Consider the following 6,339-nt stretch of genomic DNA (forward strand, 5'->3'; position numbering starts at 1 on the left):
AATCGAAACAAGAATTTAGTTTGAGGGACACCTGGGTGGCTCAGTGGGTTAAGCATCTGCCTTCAGCTCAGGTCATGACCCCGGGATCCTGGGACTGATTCCCACATTGGGCTCCTTGCTCAGCGGGGGAGTCTTCTCCCTCTCCCTCCACCCCTCCCCCATTTGTGTGCTCGCTCACTCTCTCTCACCCTCACTCTCACGCCTCAAATAAACTCTTCAAAAATTTTTAGTTTATTTTCTATTTATCTTAGGTTGATTTAACCAAATCAAAGATGATTTGCATTAATTTTAATCCCAAACTTGATAAATACTTCATTAACAACTAGGATCATTGTTTCTAAGTATTTTTAGTTCATAAAATGGCTAATTGTCTTACTAATAATTATTATATATTATCACAGACCTTTAAATAAAATTAGCTTTTGTAGTAAGTTTATTAAAATCCACTGAATCAAGAAATACCCAAAATACATTTTTCAGTCAGTACCACAATATAATATGTGCTGCTTATTTAAAATATGTGGTTTTGGGGGTTTGGGCTTTTTTTTTTTAAAGATTTTATTTATTTATTTGACAGAGAGAGTGGGTGCAAGTGGGGGAACGGCAGAGGGAGAGGGAGCAGACTCCCCGCTGAGCAGGGAGCCCAATGAGGGGCTTGATCCCAGAACCCCAGGATCATGACCTGAGGCAAAGGCAGACGCTTAACGGATTGAGCCACCCAGGTGTCCCCAAATATGTGGTTTTCGTTTCAAAGAAGATTGTCCTTGTCGACTTCCCTGACTCATTCCCAATTTATATTTCAAAAATCACTCAGAGAGGTTTATAAAAGCAATTTCCAGATAATGTTGTATATTTAACTTTGAAACTTTTTACAAACAAAAATGAATACATTAAATTTAAATACAGGGCGCCTGGATGGTTCAGATGGTTAAGCCTCTGCCTTCAGCTCTGGTCATGATCCCAGGGTCCTGGGATCGAGCCCTGCATCGGGCTCTCTGCACATTAGGCTTCCTGCTCAGCAGGCAGCCTGCTTCTCCGTCTTCCTCTGCTGTTCCCCCTGCTTGTATTCTCTCTCTTTCAAATAAATAAATAAAATCTTAAAAAAGGAAGAAAGACAGAAAGAAAATTTTTAAATTCCAAGTTACTCTTTTAAAAATGAATTAAATTAAATACATGATACATATTAAATAAATGAGCAATAAAGATGTTGATTTGTCCTGTGTGTGTGGGGGGGGGGTTGATGGTGGTTTATGTTGTTCAGACATGTGTGGGTATTATAGGCAAAGAAATTAAATTAACTCCCCCATTCTCCATATGTGATTTCCCCCTCCCTGTCTAAGCATTACAAGAATGCAGGCCATGATCACACAAAGCCACATGAAGCTAAGACAGCATTTTCCTCTTCTGTGATTTTAGTCTGCTGGGTACCCAAGAAACCTAATGCTATCTATGGATGGTCTTTGGTGCCTGCCCCAACACGTTGATTGTCAGCATTGGCCTGGCAGAAACTGGTTTCTGACCCTAACTAGCTGTGTGGGAATTAGGGGCTAGTCATTTTATCTCTCTGTAAAACAGAGTTGGATTAGACCATCTGTAAAGTTGCTTCTGTTTCTCAAATTCTTCGAAGAATGGTTCTGTTCTATAGCTATCTGGTTTCTGGCGTGTTAACTCATTTACATGGCCAGCCAGGACCCAATCCAGACGCACTGGGGCTCCTCCACATCTGTTCCAGTAAAAATACCTTCTTCTATCTTATCACATGGACCAAGATCGTGGGAAGTTATCTGGGGGTGGCGGTAGTGTTTTCGTAAGAAAACCATAGCATCTGGGGCGCCTGGGTGGCTCAGTGGATTAAGCCGCTGCCTTTGGCTCAGGTCATGATCTCAGGGTCCTGGGATCGAACCCCGCATCGGGCTCTCTGCTCCGCAGGTGAGCCTGCTTCCTCCTCTCTCTCTGCCTGCCTCTCTGCCTACTTGTGATCTCTCTCTCTGTCAAATAAATAAATAAAACTTTAAAAAAAATAATAAAATTAAAGAAAACCATAGCATCTGATGCATTTTTCTAAAGCCTAGGATATTCCGAAATGCTTATAATATTTTTATATCCCTGAACAAAATAGGTATTTTAAACATTGTTAATGTCTAAAGCGACCATGTTTGAAAAAGGCAAGAAATGTCAGAAACTATTTAAACTGCTTGCAAATTATATCCCAAAGATAGAAGTTTACTGGATGGGAAGGACCACAGCAACAGTAGTGTAGACAAGAGAGCCTTCTCGGGGGCTCTGAGATTGGACCAGATGCTCTACCCAAGCTCTCTCAGAGCATCCTTCCCATCCTTGCGCCACCGTCACACCCAAACCTGTGTTGTAACTGCTTAATCGCTTGTTTCCCTGTTCACGCACCGCAAATCCCTGGAGGACAGTGATTTGTCTCATTCACTGACGTACCCCTAGTGCCTGACGCATAGTAAGGACTCCGTAAACACTTGTTGGCTTAACAGTCAGCTATTTCCACTTACTGATCTTCCAAGAGCAACAGAAGCAAGCAAGAGGAGCAGCACGCAATAGCCGTAAGAGGCATTACTACCGAGAGCCTGTGTTTGGTGGTCGGCAGGAGGACACAGGTTCCCATCAATGAGTGATTGATGGAATCCCCACAGATTTCCATTCAATAACGTCCTTGGAGTGTGTCATACTATACCTGCCTATTAGAAGTAGCACCAAAGGCTGTATGACATTTTGGTGGGACCACTGATGATTTATCCAACTCTTACACATACCTTAGCAGAATCCGCCCGCAGTGTATTAACCACAAGAAGATAAACAGAAAGAATGAACACTATTCAACAGAGGAAGATGAGTTGGTGTTGGCTCTAATTTAGGAGGAAATTCCCCTGGCTACGTTTTATAGAAACGAGGTGGGGAATCTGTTGTGCAGTTATTCGGCGTACTGTTTGGTCATGGATTAAGAGAACCTTGTATGCATTCCATATGAGAATTTGACCGGTTAACTCTCTGGCTCTGTTCCCCCAGCAGCCTAATAAAGAACAGCATATCAACTAGTTGCTGGCATCATCACCCATGGGGAAAAGGACCCCTAACTGGTAAACTGCCTGCAGACTGGGAGAACTCCTGATAGGAAACCACAGCTCTGGGCTTCCCTAGGTACCCTTCCCAAGTTCCCTTGGGACGGACATACCTCTTGCAGGGACCCTGAAAACTATGTCCACGGGGTGGTTACAATGGACACTTGCTCCCCTGAGACAAGAGGCTTTTAACCCAGGATAGCTTCCATATTGGTCTGATGTGGGTCTGTCTCCTTGCATCTAAGTTATGACACACGGACTGTTACAGGGACTCCGACAGAAGAGCGACATCTAATTCTGCCCTCCTGGGGATCTGTGCTTCCTGTCCTGTATCCTTCTAAGTGACTCTGATGCCGAGAGTGGTGGTTCATGAGTGTGAATATTTCTAAATGCTCGGTTGAGCCTAAGTAGACCACTGTGGTTCTACCTGCTTCGTGTTTTGTTTAGATGCTCCCCAGGGACTATGAGAGATGTGGAACTGTCTGACATGGTTTCCTGCTTCCCGAAAATCGTGATCATACCCATCACTGACTCTGTGGCAGACAATCCACGTCTGTTACGTGTCACCAAGATACAGAGCTCCAACTGACACCTTCTCTTAAAGTCCCCAAGCTTGTTCCTACTAAGCTTTCTCCCTCCAAGCACATAATCCCACCCTAACCCCCGGTTTTTAATATGCTACTGACACATGTCCAAAAATCAAAGGATGGATATAAAAAATCGCTCCCCCAAATCACAGTTGTCCACAAAGAACTAGAGATAGCAAGATAATTTCCCCGGGGGTCAAACAGATGCCGGAGGTCCTCCAGTTACGAAGGCCCCATATCATCTGATTGCAACAGTGTCAGTTACTGTCACCTTTTAAAACCAGGGGCACGTTGGAAAGCAACCAAACAACTGCCAAACAAAAAACTTTTCATTTCCCTCTACAGAAGCATCCTCTCCAGAAAAGAATTCCATTGTTCACACTATAATGAAAGGTTTGAGGAGCACAGTAATATTTAGCAGAAATACTGAACAAAAATCCACGAAAATTCTGCCCATCATAAGCGACTGAATAAAGGGCCCTCTTTGGAGCTGGAGGATAGCACGACCACACGAAAGCACAACGGAAGCTACAAGAGACCAACAGCAATGGAAAGACCGTGGTAAAGCTCAAAACAGAGGACAGTAGGAACTTCACATCCCAACCCTCCACCCCTCCCACCCTGTTACACTAGACCTCACAGAGGTAATTCTATCAGCAATGCACAAGAGATACACAAGCAAAACTTCTCAGTCCAACGACGCAGTCTGAATTCAGTTGCCCACAGGCCACTCCAGTCTTCCCACTGCCCTCGGAATCAGCACACGAAGCCACACGTGTGGCTTTGTTCACAACATCAATGAACAACAATAAAAACCCATCACGTACCCTGAACTTCCAGAATACTGGATTTCATATCCTGCAGACCACCAGATCAGGAGTTTTCTCAAGGAATATTTGAACCGTAGCGACCACCAAAATATTTACATCAAAAGGGCATCTATCTGCCAAATGACCAGAAGTCACGTGGCTCTTTGTCATTTCTTAGTCTGTTACAGAGACGGGCCTTATTTACATTCCTTGCTGTGGAAGCCTGTCCTCTTCCCCCAAGAGATACAACTTCCCAGGGAGGCCACTTTCAAATTCCATTACAAATAAGGATTCTGTTCCTGTCCATGCAATGTATCTAATATAAGACAAAGAATCCCTTTGTGAACTTGGATTGAATGTGCCAGAAAGATGCCAGATATGAAATAAATCCTTAATGGTCTGTGTTGGGCTCAATGATGAATTTACTTATAAAAATATCACCAACTCCATTAATTAAACCTTAGGCACTGTGCAGTTGTAAATATTGACCACCAAAAGTGAACATGCACTTAAAAACAAAGGACAGGGGCGCCTGGGTGGCTCAGTGGGTTAAGCCTCTGAATTCAGCAATCCAATTAGTACTAATGTCAACACCCAAACTCAAAACAGCCAACCAGGAAGGCAACAATCTGAGACATTATGGAAAAAGAATCATTTAAATATTAAGCTTCATGTTCCGTTTTCCTCCCGTGATTTTGCTACTTTAAAATGTAATAAAATGACCAGAGCCCAGTAATGGTTCTAGGAATATGAGATCACAATTTCTAAGTTTCCACATCAGCAAATCCACAACCAAATCAGAGCTTGGGCCACAGCTCCCCATTTTACTAACTCCACTATCTGCTGAAACTTACAGGAGCATAAGGGCCTACTAAATATTATGGAGGTAAAAGGTAACCTAAAATAAAACACAAAATTAAGTTCATTCATTAAAGGTAATTTTAAAAAATCTTACTTATCTTATGGTCAGGTTTCTCAATCTGGTTACTCTTGACATTTTGGACTAGATAATTCTTTGTTCTAAGGGGCTGTCCTATGAATTGTACGATGTTTAGCAACAACCTTATCCAGATGCCAGCAGCACCCAGCCCTGAGTTTTAACAATTGAGACTGTCTCCAGACATTGCCAAATGTCTTCTGGGGAACAAAATCACCCCCAGGTGAAAGTCACTGTCCTACAGTGAAATTGCTGATATAAATGTTCTTTGCACCCAGTGATATGATCAGGTCATAGAGTCACCAAGAAGGATCGTTGCTCTACCAGAGAAAGTGGACAGAGAAGTTGAACCATGAGGTAGAAAAGTCACATTAAAACACCAGAAATGGGGCACCTGGCTGGCTCAGTCAGTGGAACATGTGACCCTTAATCTTAGGATTGTGGGTTCAAGCCCCATGTTGGGTGTGAAGATTACTTAAAAATAAAAATTTAGGGGCGCCTGGGTGGCTCAGTGGGGTAAAGCCTCTGTCTTCAGCTCAGGCCATGATATCAGGGTCCTGGGATCGAGCCCCACATATCTGCTCAGCAGGGAGCCTGCTTCCTCCTCTCTCTCCGCCTGCCTCTCTGCCTACTTGTGATCTCTGTCTGTCAAATAAATAAATAAAATCTTTAAAAAATAGTAAAAATTAAAAAAATAAAAATTTTAAAAACCACTAGAAATAATTTAAACAGAGTGAACATATCAAATATAATTCCTTGCAAAGTACACCTTCTACACAACCAGTTAGATTTCCCTTTTGCTAAGATCCCTCCTTGAAAAGAATAGCTAATATTTCCATCTCAGGAATGAAAGTGTTTCTGGTCCTTGATAATTTCCAGTTTGTTACTCTTGATCTAGAACAATAATTTTCAAATTATCT

Source organism: Meles meles, chromosome 1, assembly GCF_922984935.1.
Source record: "Meles meles chromosome 1, mMelMel3.1 paternal haplotype, whole genome shotgun sequence".
Taxonomy (NCBI): domain Eukaryota; kingdom Metazoa; phylum Chordata; class Mammalia; order Carnivora; family Mustelidae; genus Meles; species Meles meles.